Raw genomic sequence first — 25,145 nt, 5'->3', positions numbered from 1 at the left:
ATTATTGGTATTTAGAAATGCAACAGGTTTCTGCACATTGATTTTGTATCCTGTGACTTTACTGACTTCATTTGTCACTTCTAATAGTTTTTCAGTGGAGTCTTTGGGATTTTCTATGTAGGGTATTATGTCTTCTGCAAATAGAGAACGTTTTACTTTTTCCTCACCAATCTGGATGCCTTTTATTCCTTTTTATTTTCTGAGGGGTGTGGCTAGGACTTCCAGTACTATGTTGAATAAAAGTGGTGAGAGTGGACATCCTAGTCTTGTTCTTGACCATAAGGAGAAAGCTCTCAGTTTCTCCCCATTGAGTATGATGTTTGCTCTAGGTTTTTCATATATGCCTTTATTATGTTGAGGTGTGAATGGTACAAATCTACTTTGTTGAGGGCTCTTATCATGAATTGATGTTGTACTTTGTCAAATGCTTTTCATGCATCTATTGTCTAGTGAAATAATCATATGCTTTTTTCTTTCTCTTGTTGCTGTGATTTATCATGTTGATTGATTTGCAAATATTGAACCAACCTTGCATACAGGGAATAAATCCCACTTGATTTTGGTGAATGATTAAAAATTTTTTTTTAATGTTTATTTATTTTTGAGAGAGAGAGAGAGACAGAGCATGAGCAGAGGAGGGGCAGAGAGAGAGAGAGAGAGAGAGAGACAGACAGACAGACAGAATCCAAAGCAGGATCCAGGCTGTGAGCTGTCAGCACAGAGCCCAATGCGGGGCCCAATCTCATGGACTGCAAGACCATGACCTGAGCTGAAGTCAGACGCTTAACTGACTGAGCCACCCAGGTGCCCCATGAATGATTTTTTTTTTTTAATGTATTGGATTCTGTTTGCTGGTATTTTGTTGAGGATTTTTTCCCATGTATGTTCACCAAAGATTTGGTAGCTCTTTTTTTTTTTTTCTGGTGTCTTTATCTGGTTTTGCTATCATGGTAATGCAGGCCTCATAGAATGAATTTGGAAGCTCTTCTTCTTCTTCTTCTTCTTCTTCTTCTTCTTCTATTTTTTTTTTTTTTGGAATAGTTTGAGAGGAATATATATTAACTCTTCTTTAGATGTTTGGTAGAATATTCCCTGAAGCCATCTGATCTTGGACTTTTTGTTTTTTGGGGAGTTTTTTTTTTAAAAATTACTGATTCAATTTCATTGCTGGTAATTGGTCTGTTTAAATTTTTGGAAGTTATAGGTTCAGTTTTGGGAGGTTATATGTTTCTAGGAATTTATCATTTTTTTCCTAGGTTGTCCAATTTTTGACATAATTTTTTATAATAGTCTCATAATTGTTTGTATTTCTGTGGTGTTGGTTGTTATTTCTCTTCCTTCATTTCTGATTTTCTTTACTTGAGTCCTCTCTCTCTCTCTTTCTTTTGATGCATTTGTCTAAAGGCTTATCAATTTTGCTAATCTTGTCAAAGAATTAGCTCCTGGTTTCACTGATCAGTTCTGCTGTTTTTTTTTTGTTTTTTTTTTAGTTTCCATTTAGTTTATTTCAGCTCTGAACTTTGTTATTTCCTTCCTTATACTTGTTTTGGATTTTGTTTTTCTTTTTCTGGTTCCTTTAGGTGTAGGGCTAGGTTATTTATTTGAAATTTTTCTTGATAAACCTCAAAGACTTCAGACCACTGAATTTTCATTTTCATTTGTCTGCATGTATTTTTTGATTTCTTCTTTGATTTCTTGGTTGACCCATTCATTGTTTAGTAGCATGTGATTTAACCTCCATGTATATGTGTTTTTTCCAGATTTTTTTTGTGGTTGATTTCTGGTTTCATAGCATTGTGGCCAGAAAAGATGCATCGTATGACTTCAGTATTTTTGAATTTGTTAAGAATTGTTTTGTGGCTTAATAGGTGATCTCTTCTGGAGATTGTTCCATATGCATTTGAAAAGAATTTGTAATCTGCTGTTTTAAGATGGAATGTCCTGAATATATCTGTTAGACCCATCTGGTCCAATGTGTCATTCAAAGCCACTATTTCCTTGTTAATTTTCTGTTTGGATGATCTATACATTCGTGTAAGTGGGATGTTAAAGTCCTGTACTATTATTATATTACTATAAATTATTTCCTTTGTGTTTATTATTAGCTGCTTTATGTATTTGGGTGCTTTCATGTGGGGTGCATAAGTACTTACAATTGCTTTATCTTCTCATTGGACTGTTCTCTTTATGATTATGTAATGTTCTTCTTTGTCTCATGTTATAGTCTCTGTTTTAAATTCGATTTGTCCAATATAAGTATTGCCACCCTGGCTTTCTTTTCATTTTTATTTGCATGATAAATGCTTTCTCATCCCTTCACTTTCAATCTGCATGTGACTTTAGGTCTGAAATGAATCTCTTGTAAGCAACATTGGTCTTGCTTCTTTATGCATTCTGTCACTGTATATCTTTTGATTGCAGTGTTTGGTTCATTTACATTCAAAGTAATTATTATTAAAAATTTTTTTAATCTTTTTATTTGTTTTTGAGAGAGAGAGAGAGAGAGAGAGAGAGAGAAAGAGAGAGCCAGAGCCAGCAGGGGAGGAACAGAGAGAGAGAGGGAGACACAGAATCTGAAGCAGGATCCAGGCTCAGAGCTGTCAGCACAGAGCCTGATGCGGGATTCAAACTCATGAACCGTGAGTTCATGACCAGAGCCAAAGTTGGACGCTTAACTCACTGAGCCACCCAGGAGCCCCTCAAAGTAATTATTGATAGGTATGTACTTACTGCCATTTGTTACTGTTTTATGGTTGTTTTCATAGTTCTTCTCTATTCTTTTCTTCTCTTGCTCTCTTCTCTCATGGTTTGCTGGATTTCTTTTGTGATATGCTTAGATTTTTTCTCTTTAGTTTTTGCATATCTATTACTAGTTTTTGATTTGTGGTTGTCATTAGGTTTGTATATACCCTCTTCTGCATATAGCTGTCTATATTAAGTTGATGGTCACTTAAATTTGAACCCATTCTTTACTTCTCCTTGCCCCCACCTCCATGTTTTAGGTATATGATGTCATACTTTACATCCTTTTATTTTATGAATCTCTTGACTGATTTTTATAAATATACTTATTTTTTTCTGCTCCCCCCCACTTTTCTTACTTCTGCATATGGTTTTTCTTTTCTACACAAAGAGTCCCTTTTAACATTTCTTGTGGGGTTAGTTTAGTGGTCACGAACTCCTTTAGTTTTTGTTTGTGTGGGAAACTATCTCTCCTTATATTCTGAATGATAGCTGTTTTGGATAGAGTAGTCTTGGGGGCAGGGTTTTTTTCTTTGAATATATCAAAGTTTCTGCTGAAAAATTAGCTGATAGCCACATAGGGTTTCCCTTGTATGTAACTGTTTTCTTTTCTCTTGCTTCTTTTAACACTCTCTCCTTATCACTACTTTTTGCCTTTTAAATTACTATGTGTCTTGGTGTGGACATTCTAGAGGCCGCCAGCAGTTCTCTGCCATGTGGCCTGATCCATAGTTTGCAGCACAACTGTTTACTTCTTCAAGGCCACCAAGAGAGTGAGAGTATGTCTGCTGGCGAGAATCAGCCTTCTCTAACATAAGGGAATGACATCCCATCAGCTTTGCTGTATTTTATTGGTTAGAAGAGAATCACAGGTCTCACTTACATTCAAAGAGAGCAGAGTATATAAAAGGATGAATACCAGACAGCAGAATCATTGGGAATCACCTTAGGGTCTGTCAAAACTACAAACACTTTCCATAAAATCATGAGATATTGGGCCTGATGGGACTCTTTAACTTCAGCCCTTACAGGAACCAACTACAGAAGGAGTGGCTGTTGTATGAAACCTAAGTGAAAAGGTACCAAATTTATATTAATGCATAAATAGATAGACTGGTGAAACAGAATAGAAACATCCAAGTAGACCCAAATATATATGGAAATTTAGATTAAGATAAAAGTGGCATCTACAACCACTGGGAAAATGATGGACATGTAAATAAATGGTGTTGTGATAACTGGATAGCAATTTGAAAAAAGATATAATTAGATCTGTATCAGAATTCCAAATTAATCTGTTTTAAATATAAAAATGGAACCATCCAAGAACAGAAGAAAATATAGGTGAGTTCCTTTATAACCCAGGGGAAAGCCTTGATAATGTTGATTAAAAATACAAATGCAATGAAAACAATATTAATAAACTTGACTACATGTAAAAAGTTACATTGCAAAACACAGACATACACAAACATACAGGGAAAATTTTTTTTGTAGCATGTATTGAAAATAAAGGTCTAATCTCCCTAATATAAAAAAAAACCTCTTAAAATTGAGTGAAAAATACCCAAACCCAATATAAAAAAATGGGCAAAAGACATGAAATGACAGTTTACAGAAAGGATAGGCAGATGACCTTTAAACATATGAAAACGTGTTCAAATTCACTCACAATAAAAGAAATGAAAAGAAGTTATACTGAAATATCATTTGTCACCTGGTAGATTGGCAAAAATTTAAAAATTTGGCAATATACTTTATTAGGCAAGGTTGAGAGAAAACATCACTCTCCCACACTGCTGATTTATATTTATAACATTTCTAAGGATGTTTAAGCCTTGTTTTAGTAATTTACTTCTATGAATTTACCTCTGAAAGTTAAAAAAGCACAATGTTAATTATAGCAATATTATTTTAAAGGTAAAATATTAGGGGTGCCTGAGTGGCTCAGTCAGTTAAGCATCCTACTCTTGATTTCAGCTCAGGTCGTGATCTCACAGTTTGTGGGTTGGAGCCCAGTGTTGACTCTGTAGGGTGGAGACCAGCATTGGGCTGTGTGCTGACAGTCTGCTTGGGATTCTCTCTCTCTCTAGCTCTGTTTTTTCTCTGCGTCTCCCCTGCTCCTCCAGTCTCACTCTCTCTCTCTCTCTCTCTCTCTCTCTCTCTCTCTCTCTCTTTCTCTCTCAAAATAAATAAACTTAGAGAAACGTAAAATATTAGAAACAACTTTAAAGCCATTTCATATGCTACAGGATGAATAACCTATGGTTCATCCACAAAATGACTATGTAGTAATGGAAAAAAGAATCAAGAGGAAGATCTGTATAAACTTATATGGAACTATTTCCAAGATTTACTGATAAGCAAAAAATAAAAGGTATAAAAGAATTGATCTTAAATGCTACTTTTTGTGTAAGACAAATGGAAATGTATATCTGTAGTTTGTGAAAACAAACACAAGAAAGGTAAACCAGAAACAACTATAAATTGTTACCAAAGGAGAGTGAGTGAGAAGGAAATAAGGAGTAGGCATACTTGCTTTCCTTCCTTCGTTCCTTCCTTCCTTCGTTCCTTCCTTCCTTCCTCCCTTCCTTATAAATATTATTTATTTAGAGAGTGTGAGCAAGAGAGGGGCAGAGAGAGAGAGAGAGAGAGGGAAAGAGAGAGAATCCCAAGCAGGCTCCACACTGTGTGGAGCCCAGTGTGGGGTTCCAACCCATGAACTGTGAAATCATGACCTGAACCAAAACCAAGAGTTGGATGCTTAACCAATTGAGCCACTCTGGCACCCCAAGAGTAGGCATACTTACTTTTCTAAGTTCTTTGTAAAAATATGTTTGGACTTTTGAACTCAGTAAATATTTTGTCTTCAAAAAATAATTGAAAAACAATGGAAAAAACAAATTATAAAACTGAGTGTAAGTAGAAATGAATGTATGTAATCAAACTGATAATACAGTGACACATACTCTATATTACAAAATAATGTATATTCTAAGGGAAAAAAAGAAACTGCAAAGAAATATTGACCTTTACTTAGAAGGTTTCCTGTTTAAATTTTTAAAGTTTATTTATTTATTTTGAGAGATAGTGTGTGCATGAGTGGGGGAGGTGCAGAGAGAGAGAATCCTAAGCAGGCTCTGTGCTGTCAGCATGGAGCCTGATGTGGGGCTCCAACCCATGTACTGTGGGATCATGACCTGAACCAAAATCAGTAGACAATTAACTGACTGAGCCATCCAGATGCCCCCAGAAGCTTTATTGTCAGCAATAGTTTTGGATGAGTAATTCTGAAATGATTTTGTGTGTACTGCCAGATAGATTACATGAGTAAATACCTGTATGTAGCTGCAAACTATATAAGAGTTCTCACCATGAAAGAAGGGAGATACATTTAATTTGAATCAGGGGATGGTGAGAAAAACCTCTAGGGTGCTTGATTTGAATTGGAAACAATATTAACTCATAATTTAAAATTGTTCTTCTAGTTCTGCAATTATTAACATTTTCCCACATTTATTTGCCTTCTCTCTAAGAGAGGGAGGGTGAGAGAGAGATAGAGAGACAGAGAGACAGAAATATATATACATACAAATTAAACATAAATACATTATGCATATCCTAGTTCTTTTCATTAAAAATGCCTAGAAGCAATGACACCCTAGTAACAAGTACACCTAAAGCTCAGACTGTGGTTTCTAAATATCATTCTCCATTAAGAAACCAGTACTTCTTCAAGAAATGGATGATTCCAAATTGGTGTAGGGAAAGTCTAAGATGAGCCCAGAACATCTTGTCACTTCAAATAGTTTAACCTATATATGTGTGTGTGTGTATACACACATACAGACATATGTGAATATGCCTAAGGTATTTATGTTTAATTTGTATATCTATATCTCTCTATCTATCTATTCATCATCTATCTACCATCTATATAGAGAGAGAAAGAGAAAGTCAGAAGACAAATAAATGTGGGAAAATGTTAATAATTAGAGAATCTAGAATAATTAGAGAATAATTAAAGAATCATGCTCATTGTACTAGTTTTTCAAATTTTATGTAAATTTGACATTTATCAAAATAAAATATTGGAGTATGGGAAAATTTCAAATGTAAGAATGAAGAATAATATGAAAAGTTACTCCATCCAGAACATAATTTGAAGGTTGGTTGTTTTAGCATTTTGTGAGTCCTCCTGACACTTTGGGAGTAACTTAAAGGATGGGAAAACATGACCCGTTAAAGTAAAATTCACAGGAAATCATAAAAGACAATAATGATAAATTTAGGAGAAAACTATGAAGGAATAGTAGAAGATGGGTATTCCAAAGTGGTTCTACACTAGACCAGAGTGACAAATCATCTTTGAAACTACTGGCAAGCTTTCTGGAGGCTTTTTCCAGAAGAACCAAAATTTGTTAAATTCTCATGACTTCAATCTTATTCTCATGGATTTATTCAAGTGCTTCTACGTAAAGAGGAAGGCTAAGAAGAAAAGCCTCAAAGATATTGCAAGGGGCAGCAGCAGGCTTGGGTAGGTAGAGAAAAATTCTACATATGGTCACCTACATTTGTAAGGTTGACTTTTACTTCCGTTCTATGATACTGGGCATAAAATGACTTGTAACAATTGATCTCACTACCAAGTATCTATGAGAGAAGTTCCATTTCTTCTCAAATGTAGAATATTCTACTATTTTCAAGGTGCTACCACATGGAGATATGATCTCATTTGATCTCAATAACCAATATATGAAATACTAGCAACAGCAGATATTTTATTAATTTAATTTTTATTAAAAGTTTTTAAAGTGTATTTATTTATTTTGAGCGGGGCGGGGGTGGGGGGAGAGAGTGAGAGTGAGCATGAGCACGGGGGAGGGGCAGAGAGAGGGAGAGACAGAATCCTAAGCAGGGTCTGTCTACACTGTCAATGCAGAGCCCGACGTGGGGCTCAAACCCATGAACCATGAGATCATGACCTGAGCTGATACCAAGAGTCAGACGCTTAACCAGCTGAGCCACCAGATGCCCAAGAGTAGATATTTTAAATTTAAATTTTTCATATGACAAGTTGACAGAGGGGAGGCTCTGATTGGTAAGTGCATTGGTCACATGATTGGTGAGTGCAGATGTGAAGATAACCTGCATGGGGCCCATGTTCCCTTCATTCACTCTGTAGAAAATAAGCAGTGGTGCCGGCCTGAGATACTGTTTGCCACATCAAGACTGTCAGGGAAATGGATTCTTTTCTGGGCCTCTGGAAATTTTAGGAGAGTGTGGTGAAGTCGTAAGACATGGCTCAGGGAAGTTCCTGGAAATCAAGCTTGCTATCAGGACGCAGACAGTCTATTTTCTCTGGTTTATGCCGTGCTCATTTCCCAGACACATCCTGTGATGGTGCTCTAGACTATTTCCTTCAATAGGGGAAGAAAAGGGGAGAAAAGCAAATGAAAAAAATAAGCTGTAGACCAAATTGAACTCCCATTAAATATTGTTTATCAACCTTTTAAAAGAACAGAGAGTATTTACAGGAACTTCAGATTCAGAAGGACTAAAAGAAAATGACAAGCTTGTTTTCCATTGTTGTTGCACTTGCTTGTTAATGACTCGGTAATAGAGTAGTTATATCATTTGAAGAATTGTTTTTTTCATGGCACACAGGCTTTGTCATTACACACTGTGATAGAATGTGCCTCCTGGGTCTCATCCTCTGAGAAGGATCCCACACCCCCTTTCACAAGGTGGGCTCCCAGCGATTTTGTGTCTATCCTGTGGCTCTTCACCCAGACATAGTAGGTGAATTGGGTGAACAGTTGCCCATTGGTATCAAAAAACACTATTCAGTTTCCTGTGTACATCACTTGAACTGAAGACATGCACACTGGTGAATTGTGGGGCCATTCTCTCTTGTCTTGTATACATACACCAAAGAGAAGAAAGTCACAAAATAAAGTTAGTTATCTTATTGAGAGAAGCAGAGCAAGAGACCATGTGATGAGAGGCAGATAGATGTCCTGAATAAAAACTGAAATCTCCTAGGTTCTGAGAGGTCTACAGTTCCTAGTTCCAGTGGTGTCTGGCTATACATATTATCTTTGACTTCCTTGAAACATCATTCCCTGGAGATTGCAAAAATGTCTTTTGTAGCTCTTCCCATCAAGAGGTGGATCTGTTTCCCCATTCCTTGAATCTGGGCTGAACTTATGAATTACTTTGATCTGAAGAACATAGCAGAAATGGAATTGGGTGACTCTTCAGTCTGGGTCTTAAGAGTTTTGCAGTTTACTCTATTGCTCTTTTTTTTTAAATTTTTTTTTCAACTTTTATTTATTTTTGGGACAGAGAGAAAGAGAGCATGAACGGGGGAGGGGCAGAGAGAGAGGGAGACACAGAATCGGAAGCAGGCTCCAGGCTCTGAGCCATCAGCCCAGAGCCTGACGCGGGGCTCGAACTCACAGACCGCGAGATCGTGACCTGGCTGAAGTCGGACGCTTAACCGACTGCGCCACCCAGGCGCCCCTCTATTGCTCTTTTAAGAACCCTGTGACCACCATGTGAAGAAATCCCATCTAGTTTCCTGGATGATGAGAACCACATAGTCCACCTGCTTCTTCTGTACTAGCTGATAGCTTGCCAAGACCCAGAAATATGAGAACATACCAGATAGACTTGTAACTGACCTGCCAGCTGTATGTAGTTGCATGAGTAATCTCAGCAGAGACCAGCTGAGGTGACAAAAACTACCCAGCCAATTTTCAAAAGAAAGGGTGCTGTTTTATGTCATTAAGTTTTGGGATCATTTGTTATTCAGTAAAAGCTAACTGATAACATCCCTGTACCCTTCCAAAAAATTTCTAACTTAAATTTTACCTAAACTAACTTAAAGTGTGTAGTTTTGTATCTGTGTATATTTTTACTTGCAACTGAAAGAATGTTCACTAAAGGAGACATTGTATCAATAGAGAAGGCTACAATTAATAGAGTTATAGAAGGAATGTGGAACTGATTGCCTAAGTCACTCAGGGTGGCATGCACAAAGAATTCCTTCATTTGCATTATAAGGTGGTGACACAGCTGATTATGGAAAGAACCCAACCCAGCACCAGTGGATGCCCATAAAATATGTTTGTTCTACCCTTTACCTTATAATTCTTGTACTGTGGAATGAAATATATTCTGTGGTCTGGTAACCAATAATGTGGTGTTCCAGTGAACATTTTTGCTTCTTGTGTCTTTTTCTATGTGGGAGTGTTTGTGTTTTGGATAGCTTTCTAATTTTGCCACTTAAGCATTGAGTTGCAGAATGGAAAAGAGCATTGTCCGAACAAAATGGAATATGACTTAGAAGGAAAATGGATGAATCTGGAAATCATTCACTATGAGGTGAGGGGCCAACTGATGAAATGTTGGTTTCAGTTGCTAGATGACTGATTGGATTATCTCTCTATAGGAAGAAGGTGGATAAGAGCATAGTTCAATGTAAGATTCTTTAAAAAAATTTTGTTTAATGTTTATTTTTGAGAGAGAGAGAGAGAGAGAGAGAGAGAAAGAGAGAGAGAAAGAGAGAGAGACAGCACGAGCAGGGGAGGGGCAGAGAGAGGGAAACACAGTATCCAAAGCAGGCTTTAGGTTCTGAGCTGTCAGCACAGAGCCTGATGCCAGGCTTGAACTCACAAACTGTGAGATCATGACCTGAGCCAAAGTCAGATGCTTAACTGTCCCTATGAGAGATTCTTAAATCATATATGGCAGGAGTACTCTTAATAAAAATGTATAAAAGTAGGTGTGTGTGTGTGTGTGTGTGTGTGCACGCGTGCGCACACGTGCCAGCCAAAGAAAGAATAGACAACTTTTGGGGGAGTGTATCTACAACCTATATCCTCATTTTTTCTGCATGGTGTTCTCATCCTGCTAGGACTAGATTCACAGCACCATGTTTACATTCGGTAACCTCACTGCTTGGCTATTGTTTATTGGGTCCAGGGATAGACACCTAATTATGTCTGGGTCAATCAGTCTCTTTTCTAAACATTTGGACCTTCAAGTGAGAAACACTGTTTTTTTCTTTGCATTACTTCAACCTGGACATCTAAACTAAGGAGCTGTAGACATCAGCATTTGACTACATGCATACAGATGCACTGAAAGACAAATCCAGCTTGGGGGAGGGAAAAGGGGAGAGAGGAGAAGAGGGACAGATACATACTAGGTCCCAGGATCCTGATAACTTCCTAGCAGCTAGTTCTGGCTCTTGGGTTCCACCAAATATCCTAGCACCTTTTAATAATTCCTGTCATGATTAAGCTAATTTGTTTTCTTTTAATTAATTAAAAAAAATTACATCCAAGTTAGTTAGCATATAGTGCAACCGTGATTTCAGGAGTAGATTCCTTAATGCCTCTTACCCATTTAGCCCATCCCTTCTCCCACAACCCCTCCAGCAACCCTCTGTTTGTTCTCTATATTTAAGAGTCTCTTATGTTTTGTCCCCCTCCTTGTTTTTATATTATTTTTGCTTCCCTTCCCTTATGTTCATCTGTTTTGTATCTTAAAGTCCTCATATGAGTGAAGTCATGTATTTGTCTTTCTCTAATTTCGCTTAGCATAATACCCTCCAGTTCCATCCACATAGTTACAAAGTGGCAAGATTTCATTCTTTTTGATTGCCGAGTAATACTCCATTGTGTGTGTGTGTGTGTGTGTGTGTGTGTGTGTGTGTGTGTGTGTATACACCACATCTTCTTTATCCATTCATCTGTCCATGGACATTTGGGCTCTTTCCATACTTTGGCTATTGTTAATAGCACTGCTATAAACATTGGGGTGCATGTGCCCCTTCGAAACAGCACACCTGTGTCCCTTGGATAAATACCTAGTAGTGCAACTGCTGGGTCGTAGGGTTGTTCTATTTTTAATTTTTTGAGCAACCTCCATACTGTTTCCCAGAGTGGCTGCACCAGTTTGCATTCCCACCAGCAGTGCAAAAGAGATCCTCTCTCTCCGCATCCTCACCAACATCTGTTGTTGCCTGACTTGTTAATGTTAGCCATTCTGACAGGTGTGAGGTGGTATCTCATTGTGGTTTTGATTTGTATTTCCTTGATGATGAGTGAAATTGAGCATTTTTTCATGTGTCGGTTGGCCATCTGGATGTCTTCTTTGGAAGTGTCTATTCATGTCTTTTGTCCATTTCTTTACTGGATTATTTGTTTTTTGGGTGTTGAGTTTGATAAGTTCTTTATAGATTTTGGATACTAACCCTTTATCTGATATGTCATTTGCAGATATCTTCTCCCATTCCGTTGGTTGCCTTTTAGTTTTGCTGATTGTTTCCTTCGCTGTGCAGAAACCTTTTTGATGAGGTCCCACTAGTTCATTTTTACTTTGGTTTCCCTTGCCTCCAGAGACGTGTTGAGTAAGAAGTTGCTGTGGCTGAGGTCAAAGAGGTTTTTGCCTGTTTCCTCCCCTAGGGTTTTGATAGCTTCCTGTCTTATGTTTAGGTCTTTCATCCATTTTGAGTTTATTTTTGTGTATGGTGTAAGAAAGTTGTCCAGATTCATTTTTCTACATGTTGCTGTCCAGTTTTCCCAGCACCATTTGCTGAAGAGACTGTCTTTATTCCATTAGATATTCTTTTCTGCTTTGTCAAAGATTAGTTGGCCATATGTTTGTGGGTCCATTTCTGGGTTCTCTATTCTGTTCCATTGATCTGAGTGTCTGTTTTTGTGCTGGTACCAAACTGTCTTGATGAGTACAGCTTTGTAATACAACTTGAAATCTGGAATTATGATGCCTCTAGCTTTGGTTTTCTTTTTCAGGATTGCTTTGGCTATTTTGGGTCTTTTCTGGTTCCATACAAATTTTAGGATTATTTGTTCTAGTTCTGTGAAGAATGCTGGTGTTATTTTGATAGGGATTGCTAATTAAGCTAATTTGAAGTGGGAATCTGTTACTTGTAATCAGGAGAGCCTCAACTAAGGAAAAGTCACACCAAAGAAGGGGCAGTTATTCTGAGTTTCTTAACAAATGTATGAAAGGATATTTGCCCATGCCTGGCTGTACCTAGTTTCTATTTTATTTTCTGGTACTTATGCCAGTAGTCAATCTGGGGGCTAAAAATATTGCGTGCCACTTAAACTCAAGTGACATTATTTGCATTATTCCATTTATATTATTAGGAAGGCATTCTTCAGTTTTGGGGGATATATTTGATTCTTTTAAAAAATTTTTTTAATGTTTATTCTTTACTTTTGAGAGAGAGAAATAGAGAGAGAGAGAGAGAGAGAGAGAGAGGAGAGAAAACATAAGCAGGGGAGGGGCAGAGAGAGAGGAGACACAGAATCCGAAGCAGGATCCAGGCTCTGAGCTGTCAGCACAGAGCACGCATCCGATGTGGGGCTGTGGACCTATGAACTATGAGATCATGACCTGAGCTGAAGTTGCACACTTAACCAGTTGAGCCACCCAGGTGGCCCTGCAGTGTATGTTTAAGTAGATATGTCTGAGGCACCTGGGTGGCTCACTTGGTTGGGCATCCGACTTCGGCTCAGGCCATGATCTCACAGTTCGTGAGTTCGAGCCCCGCCTCAGCCTCTGTGCTGACAGCTCAGAGCCTGGAGCCTGCTTCAGATTCTGTGTCTCCCTTTCTCTCTGCCCCTCCCCTGCTCATGCTCTGTCTCTCTCTGTCTCAAAAATAAATAATACATTAAAAATTTTTAAATAGATATGTCTACTGTTTTTCCTTTTAGCAAATTGAGTTTTGAATATATTTGTATCAATCTACAATTCACTATTGGAAAATGAGTATAAATATCAACGAACACAAGTACATGTTGTAAGAGGAGTATTACCACCAGTTTAAAATATTTTATCTGCCTAACAACTAATACTCCTCTAGTCTGTCTTTTTCCCTAGTGGTAATTCTTCCTGGAGTTCATAAATCAATATAGCTCTATTTACATAGAGAGTGGCATTTGTTTTAAAAGTTACATATTTTAAGGAAAAAATACCAATTTAGATTTAATGATGATATGTGGAGGCTTTCAGAAGTCTAGTGTGAAAGTAATGCTATTTAAATTAATTTTTGACTTTGGAGTCTAAGCAAAAAAACTTTAAGAGCCCCTCATGAAAAGTAAAACACAAATACTTCAAAAGTTCTGTTGGTGAAGTACGAAGTTAAGGTCTGAGAAGGAGATTTTCAGGTTAGCTTGATCAATATGGACAACTAAATAGGACACCCAACACCCACCTCACCAAAACAATTGGGAGGGAATAAGCTGTATTAGTGATCCTCACTAATGAAATTAATCCTTGAATTGGATTTGTCTGTGTTATCAACCTCATGATGCCCTTTGATTATGATAAGAATTCATTTATGGAATCTGAAAGAGTGGCTGTAGTACTTTTAAAATTGTCATAAATGACAACCGCGCCTGGGTAGCTTGGTTGGTTAAGTGACTGACCTCGGCTCAGGTCATGATCTCATGGTTTGTGGGTTCTAGCCCCATGTCGGGCTCTGTGCTGAATGCTTGCTCAGAGCCTGGAGCCTGCTTTGGATTCTATGTCTCCTTTTTTCTCTGTCCCCCTGCCCCCCACTTGTGCTCTGTCTCAGTCTGTCTCTCAAAAATAAATAAATGTAAAAAAAATATAAAAAATTGTCATAAATGAGGAAAATTCCACAATGAGCTGTTGAACTCTCTTCCCCACACAAGTGCTGAAAAGTCTGAGCGCCAGATGGATGAAAGTCATGAATAGATGGTCCTTGCCGAATTCTTTGAGGGGATGGTCACCCTTGGAGAAGGGATGAGGCTCAACTTCACTCTGCATGAATAGGTTTGAAAAAATTCTCCCCACTTTGACACTGTTAGAGACTTTTGGTTTACCTCAATACCTGCAGGCATTGTCATAGTATTTTAAACCTGAAAGGCATTTTATATGGACTGACCCAGTTTACTCAGAAAGATGACAAAACTGAGGCCCAGAAAGGTTTGATAATTATCCCATGGTTATAAAGACAATGCAGCAAAACTTTACGACCAACAATAAAGCAGCTCACATTATTGCTAATGTTTATTATGCAACAGGAGCTGTGCTGAGAGCATTATATGCATTTCCTCATTTTGATTTTGACAATTTTTATGAGGTTTGTATTATCATCATTGCATGATATTACTATCATTTTATATATGAGGAAACTAAGGCAGAGGGTAGTTTCGTAGCTTGCTTGATGCCAGGTAGCCAAGAAGTGGCAGGCCTGTGAACTCTGGTCTGACTGCTCCAAAACCCCAGGCCATGGATCTTCCCCCAACTCTACCATTCGTCCATACTCTCCATCTCCTTCAGCAGTACTTTATAAAAGCCTTACGGAAAAGCTCTCCACCCAAAGAATAGTCTGTGTTTTAATAATAGGCAATGTAGCTGCTTGGAAATATTTTTTTAAAATGTTTATTTATTTTTGAGAGAGAGAGAGAGAGAGAGAGAGAGAGAGAGAGAGAGAGAGAACACAAACAGGGGAGTGGCAGAGAGAGAGGGAGCCACAGAATCCTAAGCAGGCTCCAGGCTCTAAGCTGTCAGCAGAGAGCCTGACGTGGGGATCGAACTCACAAACCATGAGATCATGACCTGAGCTGAAGTCAGCTGCTTAACTGACTGAGCCACCCAGGTACCCCAGAAATGTTTTTTAATAATAGAAATAAAAAGGCAGCCTAGAGTTGCTGGAGGGAGGTGGCGGGGGATGGACTAGATGGGTGATGGGCATTAAGGAGGGTACTTGTTGGACTTGAATAGTATGACATTGGATACTAGATACCATGTACTTTTTCGAATAGGATAGTAGGATTTTGTTTTAATTCAGGGGAATGGCCTGATTTAATACTTAACAGTGATAAGGAATTTGAACATAATATCCTTATTTAGAAAATGTTTTATTCACTCTGAATTTAAGTATTAGACCAATTCTTGGTGGAAAAATTAACCAGGCAGCTGTATTCATTTGCCATATGCCACATTCTCTCCAAGCCAGACATGATGAATCTGATTTACATTTAGGAGAGACCAGCTGCCTCCCCCAGCACACATTCACCCAGCGCTCAGAAGGTAATGGGAACCTTCCAGCTGAGAGCCAAATGATTCAAGCATTCTGCAAGAGCAACTGATTTAGTGGGAAGGTATATTTTATTTAAAAAATAAAAATGCTGCAAAAGTTACCAAGTATTTCTTTTTCAGTCACTTGTTGTAGTGGAAATTACAATAAAATGTATTTTAACTTTAACACAAATTTGATCAATAAATTTAACAATAAATTTAATTAAATTTATTATAATAAAAGCTATTCAGTTACAAGTTGTAATAACCTACAATCCTAACGATAGGGTCTGGTCACTGCTGTAACATATACCTATTTTATGGGCTTCAGACTTCTCTCAAATGCTTTTCAGAGAAATATTTAAATATGTGGACAGAAACCCTCTCAAAGCTAATGCTTAAATCTCTGTCATAAAGATGATGATAAGGTTAACTTTTGAGAAGGCACACCAAGCAGAGAATAGAGAAGACCTAAGTTTGAATTTTCGCTTAGCCAATCAATCTCTGCATGAGTGAAATTTACTCTCCTGTGTTTCGCTTTCCACCTTAAAAAAATCAACAGCAACAGCAGGGACACACACAGCACTTATGAGGTGCCAGGCACTGTTCAAAGCACTTTTTACATATCAACTTCTTTAACCCTTACAAAAACCCTACGGATTAAGTATTAACATTCTCCTCATTAGGGAATGAGATAGGGAAACTGAGGTGGGGAAAGGTCTTGTAACTTTCCCTCCATTACATAGTAAGCAGTGGAACTAGGGTTCAGCTCCAGGATCTGCCTTAACCAACAACTCATCAAGTATGTACTTACACTATCTTAGCCAAAACTCATCTTCATCAATTGAGGGTATAAGATCTCTGGATTATTGAAGATCCTTTCAAAGGCATATAACAGAAATCCTCTTAAATTGGTTTATGCAAAAACAGGAATGTATTTGCTCATGAGACTTCAGTGTCCACAGGAGATCAGGCACAGGTGGATCCAAAAACCCAAACCCAAATAGTAAAAATCAAGAATCTTGATCCATTTCTTTTTTCCTCCATGTAAGGAGGTTTATCCTTAGGAGGTTGTCTCATTAAATCTGGTCCCAGCAGTTCCAGGCACTGATCCTCAAATTTCTGAAGCAAGTGTAGACAGAATGCCTTGATGGTATTTGTAAATCTCTCAACTGTGTTGCACTGAATCTGATTGGCCTATTCTGGATTATGGGCCATCTTTGAACCAATCACAGTGGCCAGGAGAACAAGATATTGCGATTAGTCTAGGTCACACATAACTTTTGGAGCAAAGGGTGCATTCAATTTGACCTTAGCCATACGAATTGAGAATGAAGAGGTGAGGTTCCTAGGACACTAGGACACTAGGTGAGGAAAACTAGGACACTATTACCAGAAGAGGGGCATGGATGCTGGGTGGGCAAAAATAGGACAGATGGCTACCCCAATTAGATTGTTGCCTTGGCAATTTCCAGCAATAAAGCCTATACATTGCTACCAAAGGGGAATGGGCAGGGAGGGGTAAAAGAAGGCCATGGGGTGTGTATAAATCCTTACCACACTTAAATTACCAAACCTTATTTCCTCCCAATGACTTCAAGGACTCCTTTACTATAGGATTTTTACTAAAATAACCAGAATGATAAAGGACAAAGATGTATGTACAAAATTTCTTTTTACACTATGATTTATAGTGTTTGAAAAAAAACCTTGGTCACAACCTGAAAGTATAATAATAATGATTGGTTAAACTTCTGGTATATCCATACAGTAGAATGTTACATATTTACTAGAAGTAATGTTTTAAAAGAATATTTAATTATATGTGAAAGTACTAAAGATAAAATGTTAATTGGAAAAATGTAGAAATAAAAAAATACATAGTATGTTTCTAATTATATAAAAAAATTCCATCCATATAGAGGAAAGCCCCAGAGGCAGAAGTTAATAGTGGCAATCTCTTGGTGGTGGGAATATGAGTAATTTAAATTCTCTTCCGTATACTTTTCTGTATCTCCATATTTTCTACAATAAATATGTATAACATTTTTAAGCAGAGGGTGGTGGGAATATGAGTAATTTAAATTCTCTTCCGTATACTTTTCTGTATCTCCATATTTTCTACAATAAATATGTATAACATTTTAAGCAGAGGAAAAAAAGAAGTCACCCTTAAGGTGACTTGAACTTAACTTGTTTTGTATCTGCTAAATTTATGTCACTGTACAGTGAGAAAAGAAATGTAGATAACACAAGAATCAAGCATAGAACACTGTTTTAGATAATCAAGAGTTGGTTATATTTGCCTACTTCAGAAGGCCGTTTTGTGAGTTCTTTCTTCAATCACTATAAAGCTTGATTACTTACACACTAGAAGAATATTTACATATTGGTGTAAACTGGTGTGCCCAATTCTACAGAATGTGATATAATGTCAGAAAATTCAAGCTAATTAAAGATGATTTCTATTACAAAAATATTAATTATATCACAATATCACATGTACATTTTAAAATTCCACTCGATACATGGAAACCTCTGTGCGTTTGAATTATGGGTCAGTTTCCCAAAATTGTATTTTCACCCTCTTTTCAGGGTAGCATATCTAGTGTGGAAAGCAAGATAAGATTAAGCCATATAAAAGTATTGTAAACATTGGAAGAAGCTGGATTTGATACATACATTTGAAACAAAACTGATAAAAATCACATCTGCTTAGTTCAGTTGTCAACAGAGGACCAAGAAGCAGTAGCTGAAATATGTAATTGTCTTTATCGTTGCTGTCATCATCATCATCATCACCTCATTTCTTTAGGTTTAAGCATAACTTCATATATATTATCTCATTTTGTCCTGGTAAAGCTGTTATGATCATTGTTCTTATAGGAGAACTAAGTCATAAAACAAATAGATGGTTTTGCCAAGGTTATTCAGAGAGTAAGGTGTAGAATTCAGGTATCTTAATCCTTGATTTGCTATTCTTTTATCACCACCTGTAATTTGGAGCTAGATTCTCACTGTTAATAAAATTAATAAAATTCCAATAGTTTAATTTTTGCTATTGTTTCCCTTGCCTCAGGGGACATATCTAGAAAGATATTGCTAAGGTTGATGTCAAAGAACTTACTGCCTATGCTGTCTTCTAGGATTTTAATGGCTTCAGGTCTCACATTTATGTCTTTAATCTATTTTGACTTTATTTTTGTGTATGGTATAAGAAAGTTGTCCAGTTTCATTTATTTTTTTTTATTTTTATTATTTTTTTGATTTCTTTTTTTTTTCAGTTTCATTCTTTTGCATGTAGCTGTCCAGTTTTCCTTGTTTAAAAAAATGTTTTTATTTATTTTTGAGAGAGTGCAAGCAGGGGAGGGGCAGAGAGGGAGAGGGACAGAGGATTTGAAGCAGGCTTTGTGCTAACAGCAGCGAGTCCAATGTGGGGCTTGAACTCATGAACTGTGAAATCATGACCTGAGCCAAAGTTGGACACTCAACTGACTGAGCCACCCAGGTGTCCCTGTCCAGTTTTCCTAATACCATTTGTTGAAGATACTGTCTTTCTCCCATTGTATATTCTTGTCTCCTTTGTTGAAGATTAATTGACCATATAGTTCTGGGTTCATTTCTCAGTTTTATATCCTGTCCCATTGATCTATGTGTCTATTTTAGTGCTAGTACCATACCGTTTTGGTGACTATAGCTTTGTAATACAGCTTTAAGTCTGGAATTTTGATATCTTCAGCTTTGCTTTGCTTTTTCAAGGTTGCTTTAGCTATTTGTGGTCTTTTGTGGGTCTATACAAATTTTAGCATTGTTTGTTCTAGCTCTGTGAAAAGTGCTGCTGGTATTTTGATAGGGACTGCATCAAATGTGTAGATTGCTTTGGGTAATATAGGCATTTTAACAATATTTGTTCTTCCAACCAATTAGCATGGAATATCTTTCCAGTTATTTGTGTCATCTTCAACTTCTTTCATAAGTGTTTTAGAGTTTTTAAAGTACAGGTTTGTCACTACTTCAGTTAGGTTTATTCCTAGGAACATTATTGTTTTTGGTGCAATTGTAAATGGGACTAATTCCTTAATTTCTATTTCTGCTACATCAAAATAAAAGCACTGCAAAGAAGACAATCAAAAAAACTAAAAGGCAACCTATGGAATGAGAGAAGATATTTGCAAATAACCTATCTAATAAACAGTTTCCAAAATAGATAAAAAAAACCTTACAAAACACAACACCCCTAAAATGGATAATCCAGTTAAAAAATGGACAGACAAGAATAGATATTTTTCAGAGAAGACATTTTTCAGAGATGACCAAGAGACACATGAAAAGATGCCCACAATCCTGATCATCAGGGAAATACAAATCAAAACTACAGTGAGATATCACCTCACATCTGTCAGAATGGCTAAAACCAAAAACACAAGAAACAACAGGTATTAGTGAAGATGTGGAGAAAAAGGACCCTCTTTCACTGTTGGTGGAAATGCAAACTGGTACAGCCACTGTGGAAAACAGTATGGAGGTTTCTCAAAAAGTTAAAAATAGAACTATCCTATGATCCAGAAATTGTACTAGGAGGTATTTGCCCAAAGCATACAAAAATACAGATTCGAAGAGGCACATTCATCCTGGTGTTTATAGGCACATTATCAACAATAGCCAAATTATGGAAAAAACCCAAATGTCCATCAACTGATGAATGGGTAAAGAAGGTGTGGTGGTACACACACACACACACACACACACACACACACACACAGGAATATTACTCAGCTATCAAAAAGACTGAAATCTTACCATTTGCAATGACATGGATAGAGCTAGAGTGTATTATGCTAAGCTAAATAAGTCAGAGAAAAATACCATATGATTTCACTCATATGGAATTTAAGAAACAAAGCAAGTGAGCAAAGGAACAAAAAAGAAAGAGAGAGGCAAACCAAGAAACGGACTCTTATCTATAGAGAACAAACTGATGGTTACTAGATGGGAAGAGGGAAAGGAGATGGGTTAAGTAGGTGATGGGGATTAAGGAGGGCACATGTTGTGATGAGCACAGGTGATGTATGGAAGTGTCAAATCACCATATTGTACACCTGAAACTATTATTACACTGTGTCTTAATTAACTGGAATTTAAACAAAAACAAAAACAAAACTAATAAAATCTTGATTTTGCATTGCTCATTACATTTTACAAATTTCTTTTACATAGATTATCTAATTTCAGTCTAAGAACAGTACTGAGGTAGTTGTGGCAGTTGATACTGAATTGAGTCATTATCAAATGGCTTTCAGTATATTATATTGTGGTAGGCAGCTTTAAATTTTTTTTTTCAACGTTTATTTATTTTTGGGACAGAGAGAGACAGAGCATGAACGGGGGAGGGGCAGAGAGAGAGGGAGACACAGAATCGGAAACAGGCTCCAGGCTCTGAGCCATCAGCCCAGAGCCTGACGCGGGGCTCGAACTCACGGACCGTGAGGTCGTGACCTGGCTGAAGTCGGACGCTTAACCGACTGCACCACCCAGGCGCCCCGATGTGGTAGGCAGCTTTAAGGTGGCCCTCGATGATCTGTTCCTCCTGGTATTTCTGCCACTCCCTCCCTCCCCCCTTGAGTACATGTTGGCACTAGAGACTTGCCTCTAATGAATGGAATACAGCAAAAGTGATGGGATGTCACTTCTGACAAAGTGACAAAGAGGCTGTGCCTTCTGTTTTGGAATCTCTTGCTCTCAGCCCTTGCTCTGGGGCAAGCAAGCTGCAACATCTGGGAGAAGCAAGCTCTGTTAATCATAGCCCTGTATAGAGGTACACCTGACAATGGGTCACAGCCAGCCAGGATCTGGGCTTGTCAACAGCTACATTAGTGAGTTTGGAAGCATATCCTCCCCCAGTTGAGTCTTGAGAGGTTTGCAGTCCTATTTGACACTTTGATTGCAGCTTTGAGAGAAACCTGAGCCACTTGACCCAGCTAAGCCATGCCCAGATTCCCAACCCACATAAACTGTGAGAAAATTAGTCTGTTGTCTTAAGCCATTAGATTTGGGGGTAATTTGTTATGCAGCAACAGATGATTAATACATATCTTAAATTCCCACAGCCTGACAAAGGAGGAAATTAAGGTTTAGAGAGGTAATTTTCCCCAAAGCAAGTGGTCACCAAGTGGCAGAGGTAGTATTTGAACCTGGCTCATTGGACACCAGAGCTTGAGCCCTGTGCTGATTTGCTCCCTAGGAGTGAGACAGGATGCAGTTGACTTAACACAATGATGATGTAAAGGATGAATTCCAACACCACACTTTGATTTGAGTCACTTCCCTAAAAGGCTAGGGAGGCAGGGCAGGTATTACTGTCCTATTATAGTGATGACAGACCCTATAGCTCACACAGCCAGGAAGCTGGGACATTCACTTAGGCCTTCTGACCCTAAATCTCTACTCCATCCCTTCTTACCCCTACATTCATACTCATCTTTTATTTAAACAGACAAACCATATGCTACAAATACTATATATTTTAATATAATAGTAATGCATAACAATCATAATAACAATATTATAGAATCATCAGTTATTAATTAAATGCATACCAATATTATATATGCCTGCGAAAGAGGCACTTAGTACACTCAAGGCAAAGTGAGAGATTCTGCAAAAGTCAATGGGACCCAGTTGGCCACCTTTTTGGTACGAAGGCATAAACTGCCATGGATGTGCTGGAGAAAATTGCTCCATCTGAATCACAGGGCCATTGTCGCTCTACCAGGCTGAAAAACTAATCAAATCTTCTGAGCTTTGAGACTTTTGTTTCCTCTAAAGTCATTTTTCATCCCTTTTTGTAAGGTGCTACATTTATATGTAAGTGACCAAAACCTAGGGTGAGTACATTTTGGTCCTCCAATGCCTTGGGCATAAATTAAGGCCACAGCTGCCCACAGAACCAGGCTTTATCATGTCACAGAAAGGGTCAGGAGATGACATTGCTTTGCCATTTTAGAATCTTTGAAATAAAATATGCTAGCCAATATGAGTGCATCTTAGTAATTTGCAAAATTGCTAATTACTAATTAAATGTCATCTTTAATACTTGATTTTTAAAAAACATCTGTGTAAGGAATTTAATTAGGTTCAGAGGGACAGAATGATCAAATGAAAATGTAAGGAAAAAGGAAACCGTTCTCCTTCCCTGAATGTTTACTTAAATTATGCTGGACAATAATGGCAGGAGAGATTTATGGATTACTAAATGCCAAATTCTCATGCAGGTGACAAAAATTTCCTTGAGTAGGACAGAGTTCAAATTAAAATTTGTACTATGTAATAAAGTTTTAAGGTGTAAGCTACTTAAGTAAGTATACTATTCTTGTACATTTACAGTAATACAGGAGAGAGTTAATTACAATGCCACATTGTGTTGTCAGAAATTGTGGAGGGATAAATATTACAGAGTTCATAGGGATTGGTTTTGGAATGTGGAGTCTTTTTCTCCAGGGTCCTCGTCCTCCATCTTCCTCAGATGAGGTGAGCATTTAATTCTCATTCTTCCTGGACTCTGACAGAATCTTTTTACACTTCTCAGGCCTGTTTTCTCCCCAGTGATTTGCAAGCTTAGTAGAAATGTCTACAATTATATTGTTGCTAATCAGGCAAACTATTGGCTTTTGTATAGTTTGTAGCTAGACATCTTATTGTCTGCATACTTTTTAATGGCATTTTCATTTATTCACTTGTGTTTTCCTAGTAGATAATCACATCATCTGTAAGTAATAATATAGTTACTGCATGACCAGTACTTATAAATTTATATTTTCTCTATTTTTTTCTTTTCCTTCTTTCTATCACATTGATTAGAACATTCAGATGACTGTTAAATACTGCTGCTGTTAGGCATCCTTGTCTTTATAGGGTTTTACCAATAAGCATGATGTTGTCTATTGTTTGAGAAAGATATTCTTTTTTTTAAATTAATTTATTTATTTTGAGAGAGAGTGTGGGTGAGGGAGGGGCAGAGAGAGGGAGAGACAGAGAATCCTAAGCAGACTCCACACTGCCAGCACAGAGCCTGACGTGGTGCTCGATCCTAGGAACTGCGAGATCATGACCTGAGCTGGATGCTTAACTGACTGAGCCACCCAGGTGCCCTGAGAAAAATGTTCTTTAAAAAAATTTTTTTTAACGTTTTTATTCATTTTTGAGAGACAGAGAGAGACAGAACACTAGTGGTGGAGGGGCAGAGAGAGAGGGAGACACAGAATCTGAAGTGGGTTCCAGGCTCTGAGCTGTCAGCACAGAGCCAGACATGAGGCTCAAACCTATGAACCGTGAGATCATGACCTGAGCTAAAGTCAGCTGCTTAACCAACTGTGCCACCCAGGCACCCTGAGAAAGATGTTCTTAATGTGAAAAACTGTTCCTTTTTATTTCCAGTTTACTAACAAATTTATTTCTTCTATTTCTAGTTTGCTAGTTTGCCAGTTTTTAAAAAAATCGTAAGTATACAGTAAAACTTTGGTTTGCAAGAATAATTAGTTCCAGAAACATGCTTGTAATCCAAAGCACACATATATCAAAGCAAATTTCAAGAATCATTGGCTCAGTTGTGATTATGTGACATTTGGCCTCATGTACTACTCAAGTTGCAAGATATCACTCACTTATCAAGTTAAAATTTATTAGAAATGTTTGAGGAACACTAGTGTTGAGGAAATGTCTTGAGGAACACTAGTAGAACAAGTTACTCTCAATCCAAGGTTTTACTGTATATTGAATTTTGTAATTTTTTAGTACCCTTTGAGATGGCCATTGTCTCATTGATGTGATATTCTTACTCATTTTTAAAGGCAGTTTGCCTTCCCCATAAAGAGTTCTCTGGTAATAAAATACTTCCAGCATGACAGCAACACATTTTATTGCTTAAAGATTACTTATCTCTCATCAGGGCTGTAGTTCTTTAAGAGTAAGTTCCCTGACATATTTTCCTGTTTCTTTAGCTTTAACAAAAACATTTAGTTTTGTATGTCATGCTGACTCCCATAGATCTGCGCTACTCAGAGTGTGGTTTGCCAGATAAGCAGCATCGGCATTACGTGGGATTTTGCGAGAAATTTAAATCCTTGGCTTCACCCCCGTCCCCTGCTGATTAGTAGCTTTGCAGGTGGGGACCAGGAGCATGAGGTTTAACATGCTTTCCCAGTGCTTCTCCTGCACACTATGGTTTGAGAGGCATCACTACAGAGTGTGCACTTTCCAGGTGCAGAGAAATTGCAAATGAAACTCCAGAGTCACGTACTGGGCTCAGTCTCGTGTCC

General features: G+C 37.6%; 1 protein-coding gene and 1 long non-coding RNA gene across 3 annotated transcripts in view; one reads left to right on the top strand and one right to left on the bottom strand.

The window, feature by feature from the left end:
- LOC123385458 overlaps window positions 1–5,353 on the top strand; it is a 59,732-nt gene extending 54,379 nt beyond the window's left edge. The window contains exon 5 of the long non-coding RNA XR_006597984.1: window positions 3,765–5,353. This is a non-coding gene — a long non-coding RNA (uncharacterized LOC123385458). The remainder of the gene's footprint in view (window positions 1–3,764) is intronic.
- HTR1E (5-hydroxytryptamine receptor 1E) overlaps window positions 1–25,145 on the bottom strand; it is a 90,353-nt gene that overhangs the window by 57,129 nt on the left and 8,079 nt on the right. The gene's annotated exons all lie outside the window — the stretch shown is intronic.

Source organism: Felis catus, chromosome B2 (genome assembly GCF_018350175.1).
Source record: "Felis catus isolate Fca126 chromosome B2, F.catus_Fca126_mat1.0, whole genome shotgun sequence".
NCBI classification, from domain to species: Eukaryota; Metazoa; Chordata; class Mammalia; order Carnivora; family Felidae; genus Felis; species Felis catus.
Note: the sequence above shows the minus strand (reverse complement) of the source record. Positions and strands in the feature narration are given on the sequence as shown.